The sequence below is a fragment of the Natrix helvetica genome (assembly GCF_964273705.1).
Source record: "Natrix helvetica genome assembly, chromosome: W".
In the NCBI taxonomy this organism is placed as follows: domain Eukaryota; kingdom Metazoa; phylum Chordata; class Lepidosauria; order Squamata; family Natricidae; genus Natrix; species Natrix helvetica.
This window is the reverse complement of record NC_138555.1, coordinates 51,363,261-51,379,599: the sequence shown is the minus strand read 5'-3', so window position 1 is coordinate 51,379,599 and position 16,339 is coordinate 51,363,261. Positions and strand designations below refer to the sequence as shown.

Here is a 16,339-nt window from a genome sequence, read left to right as displayed (position 1 = left end):
AAGAAGCTTGGATGGCACCATGGAGGACAAGCAAGGTAGAGACAAGCTTTGGGGTACTTGGGGTTCTCTCAGCTGGGTGGTTTTCTTGCAGACATTTCATGACCCGACTATGGAACATCATCAGTATTAGAAGAGAGGAGGGATTGCGAGAAGGAGGAGAAGGAGGAAGAAGAGAACTGTGGGGTTCCTTGCAGGTGTTTCATTACCGAACTACAGTCTCCTCCCCCTCCTCCTTTCTCCTGATGATGTTTCCTAGTTGGGTCACAAGACATCTGCAAGGAAACCAAACTACATTACCATGTCAGTTGGTATCCCAGTTCCATTGTTAAGTGATGTGGCCGTCCCCGCAGCCTTCGAGTCCTAAAAGGAAAAAATCTTGACCTGTCCAAGAAGGGTTGTGTGTGCAAAACCCGCCCCAGAAATTCCCACCTTAAAGAGCTGGCAAGCAGCGGCGGCCGCCTGTCTCTCGGCATCAATTTTCTTGGTCCCATAGCCTTCCACTTCAACATTTTTGATGAGCAGTGTGACTTTCTGAAGAAAGAGAAGAGTTAGGCCTGAACTGTTTATCCTTGACTTACGACCGTGATGGAGCCTCGCCATTACAGTTGTTAAGATGTGACAGAAAATTGTCAAGCAAACTACTGTAGATCATCGAGTTATGACTGTAATAGAACCTCTCCATTATGGTCGTTAAGTCATCACAGAAAGTGGTCAAGCAAACTATTGTTCATCCTCCACTTACGACACAATGGAGCCTCCCCGATAACGAAGCCGACTCCTCGTCCCGATAAAACCCCTTTTACTTAGTTTAAAATGAATTCCTCTCCAGCAAAGTCCCAGCCAACAGTCTTTCAAGAGATTCCACAACTACAGACCTTTATCAGTCTTGGAGAGCTGCCAGGCAGATATCTTTGTCGCGAAGGCGCCGTATGCTCTGTGTGCGTGCGCGGAAGCGCCAAAGAGCTCAAATACAGGTAAGGAGCTTGTGTGGGCACGTGGGCCCTCCGGAGCACCATACCGGAACGGTACCCAGTGCTCCCGGCAGGCACCGGTACACCCGTACCGAGGCATACCGCCTGCAACCCACCACTGTTCAAAACGTCATTCTGTAGCAGATAATACTTGGCAAGAAGTCAGGAACAGATCTTTACCCTAATGAATTGAACTAATTGTCTCCTGCAAACTCCACTCTCCTTTCACGCCTCTTTATTCCCTAAGGGAGGGCCCAATCACCATCCACCTGTGGCTTTACTCCTGAGTCGACCCTTGTTCCTTAGCTGTTCCCTTCTCCTCCACTGATGTCTGACTCTGAAGGCAGCTAATAACTGTCAGACAGCCCTGGCCCCCTCTCTGCCTCCGACACAGAGCGCTCGTCAGAGCCTTTCCCAGACTCCAGGACTGGCCCATGTTCCTCCCCAACCTCCTCAATGTCTGAGTCTGCCACCAGCTCCACTGGCAGGCCACAACAGATCCCTGCTTTGCGACCTTCTGACAAGCAACAGAGCGGAAACCACACACACTTAACTATTTGCCACGTAACAAATGCCACCAGAAAAGTCGTAAAATGGGGTCAAAGTCTCAGTGAACAGATTTCTTACTTGACAATATAAATTGCTGGCTCAACTGTGGTCGTACATTGAGGATTCCCCGAAACCAGGTTGTGAAAGCAAATCTACCTTTTATGCCTGTGGACTTTGCTCATCGTGACATCACAAAAAGGGGACCCCCCCCCCGGATGCTACGATGGTTGTAAAGACGAGTCGGTTGACAAATGTTGGAATTTCGATCCCCTGACCCTGGGATGCTAAGACAGTTATAAATATGAGTTGGTTGCCAAACATTGGAATTTCGATCTGGGAAAGTCTCAAAAAATGACCCACAGTTAATTTTTTTCCCGTGCCGTTGTTGTTAACTTTGGTCGCTAAGCAAGCCGTTGTAAGTTGAGGACTACCTGTATTCTTGAGTTCGGCTCATAGGAAATTTAACCAGGGCTTCGGACCCTGGTTCAATTTCCTTTTTTAAAGGAAAAAGGAAAGTTAAATTGAATTTTTTTTTTAAAAAATACCTTTTTTCGCGGCCCACTGGAATGGATGAAGATTAATTTGTCTCTGGCATGGGAGATACCGAGGGTGTGTCCGATGACACTGTTGAGAAGGTTTTTCGGTTGCGGGAATTCCTTCAGCATATCTCTGGTTTCTGTCGTAAAAAAAGGACAAGGAAGTTGTGAGTTCGACACGACAACCCGTTGATCAGGAACGTACCGCGTCGTTTTTTCTCGGTTCAACACAGATTCCGGCAGTCCGGAACTTGAAACCAGCTGCAGATGGTCAGGATGTCCTACGTTAAGTGAGGGTGAACTAGCTTGAGGGGTCCTGGGTGGTCTCGGAGGTTGGGGGGGAGGGTTTCCCTTGCTGACATTTCATGACCTGACTAGGAAACGTCATCAGGGGTAGGAGGAGTGGGGGTTTGTGAAGAGGAAGAAAAGGGAGGAGGAGGAAGGATTGCGGGGTCCTTGATCTCTCCGAGCAGGGTGGCTTTCTTGCAGATATTTCATGACCCAACTAGGGAACATCATCAAAGAAGGGAGGGAGGGTGGGGAGGAGGATTGTGGGGTCCTTGGTGATCTGTGAGCTGGGTGTTTCTCTTGCAGATGTCTCGTGACCCAACCAGGGAACATCATCAGTGCTAGAATGGAGGGGGATTTGAAGGTCACAGTCTGGTTAGCCCCCCCCAGCTGCTGTAAAAGGTCAACGGCCCAAGGACTGAAGGTCACGCAGCCGAGATTCCCCCCTTCCCACCCAGCCCTTGAGCCCCACATCACCTGGATCTCACGCCAAAAGGGTGGCTCGGGACCCCCCTCCTACTTACCCCTGGGTAGACTGGGATAAAGCTCCCTCAAACACATGGCCGCAAAGAAGACGGTCACTTCCCCCCTAATCCTGGACCCAAGGGGGGGAGGTGAGACCCTCCCCACTTGTCCTAGGCCACAATCCCCCAAAGCAGGCCAAAGGGGGGTCTCAATCCCCATAAATCCTGTCCGTAAAGGGGGGGCTCAATGCCACTCAATACTGTCCATAAAGGGGGGGCTCAACGCCACTCAATACTGTCCGTAAAGGGGGGGCTCAACGCCACTCAATACTGCCCCCAAAGGGGGGGGCTCAACCTCCCCCCCAATTGTGGCCCTAAAGGGGTGGGCATGAGACATCCCTTACTTACCCCGGGATACAGCTGCTCCTCCCCGATCCTACCTTGGGACAGCTTGGGGGGGGGAGACCCACAGGCTGGCCCCTTCCTTGCCCTCCCAACCCCTTTCTCCTTCCCAACCAGGCTCCTCCGCTTCCTCCAGCCCGGCTACGTGGGTGTAGCAGTGGGAACGCCAAGGGCCCACCAACTCTGGGGCTCCCGTGAAGCCTCCCACACACAGGCCCCGCAAAAACTGGCAAGGGACTGCCATGCGAATCGCAGCCAGGGCTGCGAGAGGGAGGTATGGAAGCTTTGAGAGAGACCCTAGGGCGGGGTTGGACTCTCCTGCAGCGCACAGAGAAGACTGCTCAGGTAAGCCAATGTTCCTTCTCCTGTGCGCTGCTTGGAGAGTCCAAGCATGGGACACACACACCCAAGCTGAATGTCACTAGAGCGGGAAGAGTTTGAGTCAATGGTCTTTTTTTCCTTTTTTTTCTTGTTTTTTTATTTTTTTGTTTTTTATTAAAAAATTTAATAAGTTTTACAATTATTACCCCCCTTACCCTTCCCTCTTCCCCCATCCCTACCCCTCTTTCCTCCCTCCCTCCCCCCGACCTCCCAGAGCAAAATACAGGGTATAAACATTTAACAACCATACACTAATATAAGCTAACTAATTTTAACATGTTACTATTCCTGTGCTTTAACTCCCCCTTTATTAAACTAGCTTTAAATAAATTGTAGCATTCCTTATGCCTTCATTCATAAGCTAACTGAAATTTTTTAGTCCGGTATTTGTTTTGAATATAGTCAATCCATCTTCTCCAGTCCAGCTTGTACTTCTCATCTGAATGGTCCTTCAGATACGCTGAGATTTTGGCCATCTCTGCTAAGTTTACTTCTTTTAATGTCCATTCTTGGATAGTGGGCAACTCTTCCTTCTTCCAATATTGCGCCACCAACAATCTTGCTGCCGTCGTTAGGTTCAAAATCAAATTAGTCTCTATAACAGTACAATCTGAAACTATACCTAACAGGAACAACTGGGGCGTGAACTTTATCCTCTTTTTCAAAATATTTTGAATAACCCAAGTCAATGGTCTCTCCAGTGGCATGGATACCCTGAAGGACTCGTCTCCCAAAAGCTGCTTCCACTGACGCAAATTTGTCCAACTTGTAATTTCATACAAATTGGCATGGTGAAGCCCACATAGCCACTCTGCAGATCTCTTCTATGGGCGCTTGGGTTGCCCAGGCTGCTGTGGATGCGGTGCTCCTTGCGGAGTGGGCTGTGATGTGGTGTGGCACCTGTTTAGACTGGAGCTGGTAGGCAAGGGCAATGCAGGCATGCAACCAACGGCCGATGGTGGCAGATGTGACTTTACGTGCCATGGTAGCCGGTTGGAACGAAATGAAAAGTGATTCTGGCCGCCTGAATGACGCCGTGCGCTTGATATACTTGCGAATGGTTCTGCGCACGTCGAGTTTATGCCATCTGCGTTCCATAGGATGTCTTGGGTGAGGACAGAAGTCCGGAAGAATGACTTCCTGGCTCCGATGAAACCAGGTGTTGAACTTCGGAAGGAATGAAGGATCCAAACGGAGGACAGCCCTATCTGGGTGCATGACACACAAGTCCTCCCTGACTGACAAAGCTGCCATCTCCGAGATCCTACGTGCAGAGGTGATAGCAGTCAGAAATACTGTCTTGAAAGTTAGATGTTTGAGGTCACAAGATCGTAGAGGCGCAAATGGCGGACCGACTAGAGCCCTAAGGACAATGTTCAGCTCCCAGGTCGTGTATCTATGAACGACCGGAGGCTGTAAATTGGTGGCTCCCTTCAGGAAACTGCATACCCTGGAATGACGTGCCAGGGATAGGTGGTCACTGGGAGCGAGGACAGTGGACGCCGCCACTTGATGTCAGAGGGTGTTGGCCGCCAAGCCCTGGTCCAACCCTGCCTGCAAGAAGTCCAGAATTTGCGGTATAGAAGCGCAAACGGGGTCTATCTGCGAAGGTATGCAATGTTGGGAGTATACTCCTAGTGTTGGGTAGGCAACATATATCTATATACAATAACAAATGGTCGTTGTTGCTTTAAATGGGTGAATGTACTTATCAGCTGTAATTAACTTTACAATAAGAGGGAGTCAGGAGAGCTCACTCTCTCTCTCTGCTTGCCCTATGCTTGATAACTACTTGCTCGCTTGATGACTGGAACGTGAACTGCGACTCTAAACAATTGTTTGTTCTTTGCATTGTGTTTGGACATATATCTACTATCACTGCTTGTGAAGCAATTATTAGTAGTAAAGCTACTTGTTTTTTTACTAGCAGTGTCTGAAACTCTATTCGTGTGTTTTTTCTACTAGCAACGTTTTTTCTCTCTAGCTGTACATTCTGCTGCGCTATTTTCTGTCTCCCAACGGAGATACCCCTATCACGCACCATTTTGTGAAGGCTGACCAGGTGGCCTCATAAATTCTGGTAGTAGATGGTTGACGTGCCGCCTGAATGGTTCGGATGACCTTGGAGGAGAGCCTGTCCCTCTCTAGGAGGTCCCTCTCAAGTGCCAGATGGCCAATTGCAACCAATGGGGCTCCGGATGTGATAGGGCCCCTGGCTGAGAGAAACCTCCCCTGGAGGAATCCTCCACGGCTTGGCGATGGAGAGGCTCACAAGGTCGGCAGACCAGGCCCATCTGGGCCAGAAGGGCACTACCAGAAGCACGTCTGCCTGTTCTGTGAGGATCTTGCAGATGACGCTGGGAAGGAGTGGCAACGGCGGGAACATGTACAGGAGGCCGGGTGGCCAGCTGCAGAGACGTGCGTTGACCCCCTCTGCTCTCAGGGAGCTGTACCTGGAGAAGAAGCGAGGGAGATGAGTGTTCTCCGGGGTGGCAAATAGGTTGACTGAGGGGCGACCGAACCTCTGTGTGATCTTGAGGAAGAGATCCAGGTGCAGGCGCCACTCTGAATGATCGATTGTGTCCCTGCTCAACCAATCCGCCTGAACGTTGCTCAGCCCGGAGATGTGCTCCACTCGGATGGATGATAGGTGTTTCTCCGCCCACTTCCCCAGGTGCTCTGCCTCCGCCAGCAGGGACTTGGAGTGAGTGCCCCCCTGGCGGTTGACATGTGCCTTGGTGGCCACATTGTCCATTAACAACATTATATGTTGAACTTGAATGGTTGTTTGAAAATGTAGAAGAGCTAGTCTTGCCACTTTTAGCCCTAGCCAATTTATACTGTGCTTGAGATCGCTGTCAGACCACCTGCCTTGCGCGACCTGATTGTCCAGATATCCTCCCCATCCGAAAAGGCGGGCGTCTGTCGTAATGGTTAGGCGATCTGGCTCGCAGAAGAGACTGCCCTTGGTCAGTGCAGGAGAGTCCCACCACTGCAGGGACTGTTGAACCCTGAGGGGAACCAGAATCGGATTTGGGGAGTTGCTGTTCTTGGCCCTTTGGTGTGGCAGAAGGCACCATTGTGACTGTCGTGAGTGCAGCCTCGCCCACGGTACTATCGAAAGGCAAGAGATCATTTTGCCTAGAAGCTTTGACAGCAGGACTATGGGCACAGTCCGCAAGGCTCTCACCTGAAGTATCAGTTGTCTGAGGCTGGAGATCCGCTCCTGCGACAGGAAGACTTGGCAACTCACAGTGTCTATTTTTTTTTATAAAAGTGTTTTTTAAATTTTCAAAACAAACACAACACATAAAATCTTCCTTCTTTACATACTGTAGAAAGTGTATCAGTTGGTTACAAAAGACTTTTGTGCATCTCTTCCACAGTCATCAAGCATAATTCATATTAACTCAAGTATTTTAACTCAGATATTTATACATGTTACCGTCATCATACCTCCATTTTGATTTGACTATAATTGTTTAAACATCCTTCATCATAAAATATACCAAGATTTAATACATAACCACATACTGGTATTTCATTTACTATTTCTAAAATCCTCCAATGACACTAAATCCTTATGTCCTATTCTAGCTAAACATCCATAATATTTAATAACAAAGTTTTCTGTCCTTCTTTCCAAATCACTGTTTACAATTTACATCCCATTTCCTTGTGTTGTACCCATACATATATATACATTATTATCATTATCTCTCCTTTATTTGACTATATCCTGCATCATATCATTTTCCCCCCTAATAATCAAGACTTAACTGAATCTAACTTAATTCTTTTTTTTTATTAACCTTTATATATAATCCAAAATGTTTCTAATCTTACTTTCACAGGTACCATTCAATATTCATATCCAGTTATTATCATAACACTACACATTGTATACATTATTATCATTATCAATTATTTATTTAACTATAGCTATTGTCACTAAATTTCACTAAGTTTAGCTAGTTTTAAATTATACTCTTCCATTTATCAACCTGTATCTTTCCAGTAGCAAAACAGTCTCATATCTTCTGCCATTTGTGGTATCAGTCCTCTAATCATCTCCTTAATCAACTTTGTATGGACTCCTCTTAGCAACTCTTTGCTTATAAAATCTCTCATGTAATTTTGATGCCCTTCTTCTGTTTCCTTAATCAGCTTATCTTTGATTGTCGGTAGTGTTATCAATGATATTGCTAATAAAATTTCTCTCTTTAAATCCATAAATTCTTTTGTTTTCTCTTCTTCTGTATCTTGCCATCTGGGGTAGATTTCCCCTCCATTTAATTCCTCTTTCAGTATTCCACTCTTTCCCTTTTCAGAGACAAACCAATCACCATAAATAGCAATTTTAATTTCTTTATATTCATTTTCCTCTTCGATTTTTTGGATTTTAACCGCCACTTTTTCCATTTGATTAGCATCTTCAACTTCTTCATCATATTTTGCTGTTAGGTGCACTAAAACTTCCAACTTCTTCTCTATCCTCTCACATGTATCTGATAATTTCTGTATTTCTGAGAGTATCTTTTGCAGACTTAAAACTTCTTTCTGCTGTTGAAATTGTGCCATTATCTCCAGCTAACAAACACTGCTGCTCTACCTTAGAAGGTTTTAACAGGATTAAGCATCACAGTAACATTTCACCTTTCTCTGGTTAAAAATATACTTCAAAGGAACATCTATGTGCTTTTCTTCCTATCACTCTCTATAAACACGCTGTGAGACCTTGAAGTGCCAAGCCAGGATAATCAGTTAAAAAAGTGTTTTGTTTCCAATACACAAACCTCCAGCCTCCGAGTAGCAGTGTTACAATGTTACAATTTCTTTTCTTTTTGTATCTTTTTTGTATTTCAAGTTAAAAAAAGTCCAATTCTTAAATGAGTTAGAAAAACACCCACAGTAATGAAAGAGGAGAATTTTAGTCCATAGATTACAAAGAATAGCAAAAGAAAAAAAAATAGAAGAAGGAAACTTAATCCATTCGTTTTAAAAGGCTTGCATAAATTCCATCCGTGAAGATAGCGTTTAAAAAGTAAGATAACCCACTGTCCAAAACCAGTCCAAATTGAATTCCGCTGCTTATTTCTTCTGTTCTCCAATTTAAATTAATTTTAAGTTTTTTTATAGGCAGTCACTTTTAAAACAGTACAAATTCCTCACCAGCTGGAAACACTTTCTCTTTCCATATCCTTCCATTTTGGAGCCGCCCCGACTTCATCAGCCAAATGGCTGGATTTTTTGTCACCGGCTCAAGAACTTTGCGCTGTCCCTGAGATCAGCAAGATGTATTCTTCCTGTTCACCATCTCTGCAGGACGGTTTAGGTCCGTTTGGACCACCCAGTGGCAAAAGTATCGACTGCGATCTCAGAGCATTGAGATTTCACGTTATGTCGTCACGACTTCGGCTCCTCCACTCACAACTCACAGTGTCTATTATGGCTCCGAGATGCAGCAACCTGGTGGTGGGAGTGAGGTGACTTTTGTCCATGTTGATGGAGAACCCGTGGTCTTGAAGGGCTCTCATCATCACCCGGAGGTCTCGGGCCGCTTGCTGGCAGGACGTTGATTGGATGATGATGTCGTCCAGATATGCTTGAAGCCTCACCAGGCATAACCTCAGGGACACTACTACGGCTGCCAGAATCTTTGTAAGTGTCCTGGGGGCTGATGACAGGCCGAATGGCAGAGCCCTGTATTGATAATGGGTTCCTGCATAGTAAAATCTCAGGAACCTGCAGTGGGCTTTGTGGAAAGGGTTGTGGAGGTATGCTTCTCGGAGATCTATTGATGTTAGTAGATCCCCTGGTCTGATGCAGCCCAAGATTGACTGGAGGGACTGCATCTTGAAGTGTTTGTACGCTAGGTGGTAATTTAATCTTTTTAGATCTAATATCCCCCTCCACCCTCTGGAGTTCTTTGGAACTAGGAACAGGATTGAGTAAAAATCTGACCCCTCTTGACCTGCTGGCACTGGTTCTATTGCTCTTCCCAGAGGTGCAGGATCTCCTGCTCCATTAGGGACCTTTTGACTGGCGATGACAGGGTGGGACAGCGGATGAAGTGGCAGGGGTGAGGGGAAATGAATTCTAGAGTCAGACCCAGATGGATTGTTTGAAGTACCCATTGGTCTGACGTGGTCTGCTCCCATCTGTCCTGAAATAACTGCAGGCGACCTCCGATGGGAGCCGTCCGCTGGGCGTCACTTATAGCGACGGAAAGGCCTGGAGCCTGATCTGCAGCGAAAAGGCCATTTGGAGAAGGATTGTTGTCTGCCCCTATCCTGAAACAGTTGACGGTCCTGTGACGAGTCTGACCCGATTGTACGGACGGTGGTACTGTCCGGTGCTAGCAGACGGTTGAGGAACGAAAGGAGGGTTTTATAAAATAACCAGAACCCTTACGCTCCGATTTCTTGGTGACAGATGGCATTACTTTCTTTTTGTCCCTGTTTTCAACAAGGACTGGGTCCAAAGCTTCCCCAAAAAGTTTTCTTCCCTTAAAGGGGGCAGAGGCCAACTTCCATTTGGACGTTCCAGTGGCAAAGCCACAAGTGCCGCCTGGTGGTGACATTCGAGGCTAGGGCCCTGGAAGCAAACTTAGTGGAATTGAGGGTAGCATCTGCAGTGTATTCCGCTGCCGCTAAAACCTTATTGAACTGCTGCCTCAGCTTGGTGTCACCCGCCAGGAGCTTTGCAGAAATCTGTCTGAGCCAGCTGAAGTGGCCATTTTGATGGCCCAGGCAGCCGCCTGATGGGTCTTGTGACATGCCTTTTCAGACCTTTTGTCCTCCGCCTTCAGGCCTTCTAATAGTTCAGGAGGTAAGACTGAGGAGGAAGTAAGGGCTTGAACCAAAGGATCCGCCTGAGGTAATTTTAACAAATCCTCAAGGGAAGCATCCACCATATAAAGTTTTTTATCGCTATTACCGGGCGTGGCCAGAGTACCCATTTGAACCCACTGTTGCTGCACCACGTTCAAAAATAATTTTGGGACTGGCACAATTTCTTGGGGAACGACAGGCTCCTCAAACAGCCCTTCACTCGGGTCAGATGGGTCTACTGTGGCTGGATCGGTGGCAGTTACCCCCATATGGGTGGCCGTTTTGGCCTTGGTCAAGATAGTCTTGAACGATGCATGTTTAAACAACCCAGTAAAGGCTGGCTTATCCGTCACGGCACCCTCATCCCCGGAAAATTCCTGCTCTGGAGGAACATCCTCATCCACAGCCGAGTCCTCGCTGTCAAACGAGGAGTGGGGAGAGGCGGACCTTTGGGTATCCTCCGAAGGGGCAGGCCTGGAGGAACTAGACTTAGATCTGTGGGACCGTTTGGCACGCTCTTTGAGACCCTCTGCAATGCCCTGGGAGATGGCCCTGGCTATGACCTGTTGCATTTCAGGGGACAGGGCCGACCCTTGGTCTTCTGCAGGCCGCATTTGCTTCTCAGCTCGGCGAGGCAGGAGATGTTGTGGGACCAAAGACAAAGTTGGAGGAGAATCCTCTGCCTCCAAGGAGCATTGGAATAAATCAGCATTGTCTCCCATGGATGGTCTGGGGGAGTCAGCTGAAACAGGGGAGGCATCTGATGAAAATTCCTGGCCCTCATGCTCACTATCCACCCGTGAGAGGACTTCATTGACGGGGGCTGGGGCCACAGGCGATCCCTCTGCATGGGCTGGAGAACTAGCTACCGGCTGTTGCTGGGCCCTTTCAGGTTGGATTTCGGTGCCTTTTGGTGTTTGGGGGCAACCTTGTCTTGGGACTTGGCTCCCTTCCTGCTCCCCGCCTGACTTTGCTTGCTGAGGGCCTCAGAGGTGGCCCTGCTAGCCTGTCTAGTGAGGCTCTTGCTAGTGGAGGGCCCTGGCTGCGTTGCCTCCTGAGCTACCTTGTCTGCCATCATGTGCTGGGCAGGGAAGGTTAGGCACCACTCACCACCTGGAAACACAAATTAAGGATGTGAGGAAGCTTGCAGGTGCTGTGTCAGGGGCCTGCAGGAGGGCAGCTGAAGAGGAAGATCCTTGGTTGCAATCCGGGGAGGACTCAGCCAGCACCGGCCTGTGAATGTCCCTGGCACGAGTTGGAGATCTCCCAGCACCTGTAGAGCAAACAGCTAGAGGCTGGCCTTGGGAAAGACCAAGAACCTTGCTTGGCAATATGCCGGTTTTGCTCAGTGGCCGAGAACAACTGACCGCCGGAATGACCGGGCAGAACCAGTCGAGCTGCAGCCTCTAATGTCCGACGCTCTTCCAACGGCTCCTGATAAAAACCGCGGCAATTTTTGGCACTCAAAATGGCCACCGGGGATTTTCCCTGATCGAAAATGGCCACCGTGATGACGAGGCGACTGGAAACGCCATCAAAACTAAGCAGCAGCAGCAGCAGCAGCAGAGAAGCGATGGCAGAAACGGATGGGTCCTCGTACCACTGACGGTCACACCAATCGCCGAATTGTAGCACAAGCGGCTCCCCCCCCCGCTGCTGACCGCTGCGCTCAGAGAAACGATCACGTCAGCTCCAAAGCCGTCCCGCATCACCTAGCAACACAGAGAGCCATGCGAGCCCGAAGAAGCCCGGGAGAAGCCGGCAAGTACAGCTGCTCTAAGAATCAAATAGAAAAACAGTAAAACAGACCTGCTCTCTCTGTAGAAAGGAAAAAGGAAGGTTGGAGAATCCAAGTTAAAGGTAAATATTCCTTAATAGTAGGAACCACTTTGAAACGTGTTCACTGGGCTAGACTGAATTGAAAAAATCTGAGGAGGTGCCAGCAGCAGAGGCATGGCTAAAGATCTTTCAATTCAGTCCAGGGCAGTCAGACAGAATTTAACCCATGCTTGGACTCTCCAAGCAGCGCACAGGAGAAGTGGGTTCCTCCCAGTTTGCACCAGTTTGGGCGAACCGGTGTTAAAAATTGGGTCTGGGTCGCTGAACCAGTAGGAACGGCAGGTTGGCCACGCCCCCAAATCGATCCGGTCCCCTGGCCTGTCCCCGCTTGCTCGCCACGCATGCCTTGGCGCCACTCACTTGCCCCACCCTCTGGCACGATGCTTGCCCCACCTGCCCACCCGCCCGCTGCTGGCTCCGCCTCTGAGAGCTCTATATATACCACGGTCAACATGCAACACACTGTTGATGGCCTTGCGTTGACGCTTGCTGACTTCCCGGCATGCCTGCTGTGCCCCAACGGAACTGCTGCCTTCTCCTGAGGCTACATAAAGGTAAGTTAAGCTTACCGCAGGCTTCGTCTGTGACTTCGCAGGGCGCGGACGGTAGGGGAGCTTTACGGCCTATGCGAGGCCGGGGACTGGCAGCAAGAAAGGCCTCAGCCAGTCCCTGGCCTTGCATAGGTCGCAAAACCCATCAGCTGAGGCCTTACTTGCTCCCGCCCCAGTCCCTGGCCTTGCCTGGCTGGCTAAGCCGCATCGACTCCATGCCAGGTGGGCCTAGCTCCCTTGGTTGTCCCCACACAGCCTAAAGAGGGAGGCTGTGCCACAGGGAGCACAGCCTCCCTCTTTAGGGAGTCCACTGTGGACTCCCTGAGCCGAGGGAGTCCACTGTGCCACAGACGTCCGGATGTGAATCCCTTGTTGTGAAATGGGGCCCTGGGAGGCCTGCTGATAGTATACCTGGCTCCCCGCCATACATCAGCGACCCTGCCTGAGCTCCTCGAGCTGATCTCATCGGTGGCGGTTGAGACCCCCAAACTTCTAGTGATGGGGGATTTTAACCTGCCGTCGGTGGGAGAAGCATCAGAGGGGGTTCGGGAGTTCATGGCTTCCATGATAGCCATGGACCTGACTCAAATGATTCAAGGCCCGACACACGAGGGAGGTCACACCTTGGACCTTGTTTTTGTCTCTCGCCAGTGGTTGAGTGATCTGGGAGGAGTGAATTTAACCATCACTCCTCTGTCATGGTCAGATCACTCACTCCTCTGACTTGACTTCCCTGGTGCTACCCCCCGTTGCAGGGAGGCGGAGCTGGAAGATGGTTCCGCCCCAAGCGCCTGATGGAACCAGATACGTTCCAGACGGAGCTTGGGCCACCTCCTGTAGACCTGACCCGCCCCCGGGTGGAGGACCTGGTAGCCGCATGGAATAGTGCGACTGCCAGGGCCCTTGACCGGGTGGCGCCTCTGCGGCCTCTCCTGCGGCAACGATCCACCCTGGCTCCTTGGTTTACCGAGGAGCTAAGGGTGATGAAGCGCCGCAAGAGATCCCTAGAGAGTCGTTGGAGATCCTCCCGATCCGAATTTGACCGAGCACAGGTACGAGCCCATTTAAGGACGTACCTAGTGGCATTGAGAACGGCCAAACGTCAATATTGTGCCGCTCTCATTGCATCCGCAGAGAACCGCCCTGCCGCCCTGTTTCGGGTGTCCCGCTCCCTTCTGTTTCAGAGGCCGCGGGAGGCCCCTCTACAGGGTAGGGCAGAGGAGTTTGGGAAATATCTGCAGGATAAAGTCGCTCAAATCCGGAAGGATTGGGTCCCCTTCAGTGGCCCAGTCGAGACGCCAGTGGCGAGTCTTGAGAAACCTTTTTGGGAGGAGTTTGACTTGGTTGTCATCGAGGATTTGGACAGATTGCGTGGACGACTGCGACCTACCACATGTTTACTGGACCCGTGTCCCTCCTGGCTTGTACTGGCATCCTGGGAGGTTACACGCGACTGGCTCCTGGGCCTAGTGAACGCTTCGTTGGGTGAGGGGTCTCTCCCGGCCGCCTTGAAAGAGGCGGTGGTGAGACCCTTGCTCAAGAAGCCTTCCCTGGACCCTACGGAGCTGGCCAATTATCGTCCTGTCTCCAACCTTCCCTTTTTGGCGAAGGTTGTAGAGAGTGTGGTGGCTTCTCATTTTCCACGACATCTGGAGGAGAATGATTATCTAGACCCGCGCCAGTCCGGCTTTCGCCCTGGGCACAGCACAGAGACGGCCTTGGTCGCGTTGGTAGATGATCTCTGGAGGGCCAGAGATAGGGGCTGTTCCTCTATCCTGGTCCTATTAGACCTCTCGGCGGCTTTTGATACCATCGACCATGGTATCCTGTTGCGCCGACTGGAGGGGTTGGGGGCACCGTTTTGCGGTGGTTCGGCTCCTACCTCTCTGGCCGGATGCAACGTGTGTTGGCAGGGGAGCAGAGGTCGACCCTATGCCCCCTTACTTGTGGGGTGCCACAGGGGTCGGTCCTCTCGCCACTCCTGTTCAACACATACATGAAGCCACTGGGTGAGATCATCCGTGGTTTCGGGGTGGGATATCATCTGTACGCTGATGATACTCAGCTGTACATTTCCACCCCGAACTACCCCAACGAGGCCGTCGAAGTGATGTCCCGGTGTGTGGAAGCCGTACGGATCTGGATGGGTGACAACCGACTCAGGCTCAACCCTTCCAAGACGGAGTGGCTGTGGGTTCCGGCTCCCCGGTTCAACCAGATAATTCCATCTCTGGCCATTGGGGGCATTCAACTCGCCCCCGTGGAGCGGGCGCGCAATTTGGGCGTCCTCCTAGATGCCAGGCTGTCCATGGATGACCATGTGGCAGCCGTGGCGAGGGGGGCGTTCCACCAGGTTCGCCTGGTGCGCCAATTGCGCCCCCTATTGGACCGGGATGCCCTTCGCACAGTCACTCACGCGCTGGTGACGTCCCGCCTAGACTACTGTAATGCTCTCTACATGGGGCTTCCCTTGAGATGCACTTGAAGACTGCAGCTGGTCCAGAACGTGGCCGCGCGGGTGATTATGGGGAGTGCGAGATACTCCCATATAACACCTCTCCTGCGCGAGCTGCACTGGCTTCCTGTGGTCTATCGGGTGCGTTTCAAGGTATTGATTACCATCTTCAAAGCGCTCCATGGCACAGGACCTAGCTACCTGCGGGATCGCATCCTGCCCCATACATCCCTACGACCAATTCGCTCTCACAGAGAGGGACTTCTCCGGGTGCCGTCCACTAAGCAGTGCCAAAGGGCGGCGCCCAGGAGTAGGGCCTTCTCTGTGATGGGCCCAGCCCTCTGGAATGACCTCCCCCCGGATATTAGGATTACCACCGACCTCCGCTCCTTCCGTTCAAAACTCAAAACCCACCTTTTCAACTAGCAGGCCTGGCTCAACCATAGCTCCATTTTATTCCTCCTGGCAATTTTTAAACTTGTAATTTCCATTGGGTTTTAATTTTAACTTATTTTAATATTTCTATGTTATTATAATGATTGTATTGTGTTTTATACCTCCTCCGTACAATGTGTAATTTTATAATATGTGTTTTCATTTATTGTACGCCGCCCCGAGTCCCTTTGTGGAGAGGGAGCGGCTAACAAATTTAATAAATAAATAAATAAAATAAATAAATAAATCTTATGCAAAGAAAATGGCGTCGCCGAGGCATGCAGCCGGGCTGGTCCAGGGCAACAAGCAAATCCGAAAGTAAAAAGTCAGTTCTCCTTCACTGTTCCAAGACACAGAGGTACAGCAGAAAGGGAAAAACCAAATAATCAAATCCAGAAGGTCCACAAAGCAGAAGAGATCCGGAGCACCCACAAGGGAGGTATTAAAAGATGCCATAAATCATTTCTTTTTTCCCCAGGGTGGTTTCAAAAAGCAGACTTCATTTATAAGTACAGAAACAAGAGCGGAGGGGAGCCATTTCGACTCCTCCTTTCCGCAGGGAGAAGAGCAAAGGTTTTAATTTTTTAAAAACAGCTCAGCAAACACTCTTGCAACTGTGATTTCAGTCTTTCTCA

General features: G+C 49.8%; 1 pseudogene across 1 annotated transcript in view; it reads right to left on the bottom strand.

Moving 5' to 3' along the window:
• The window catches only part of LOC309400569 (ATP-dependent RNA helicase DHX30-like), a 98,264-nt pseudogene extending 94,810 nt beyond the window's left edge, over positions 1-3,454 (bottom strand). The window contains exons 1-3 of the transcript in view: positions 3,249-3,454; positions 2,066-2,196; positions 430-531 (exon numbers count right to left, since the gene is read on the bottom strand). The product of the transcript in view is annotated as an ATP-dependent RNA helicase DHX30-like (transcript). The remainder of the gene's footprint in view (positions 1-429; positions 532-2,065; positions 2,197-3,248) is intronic.
• Positions 3,455-16,339: the final 12,885 nt, after the last annotated feature.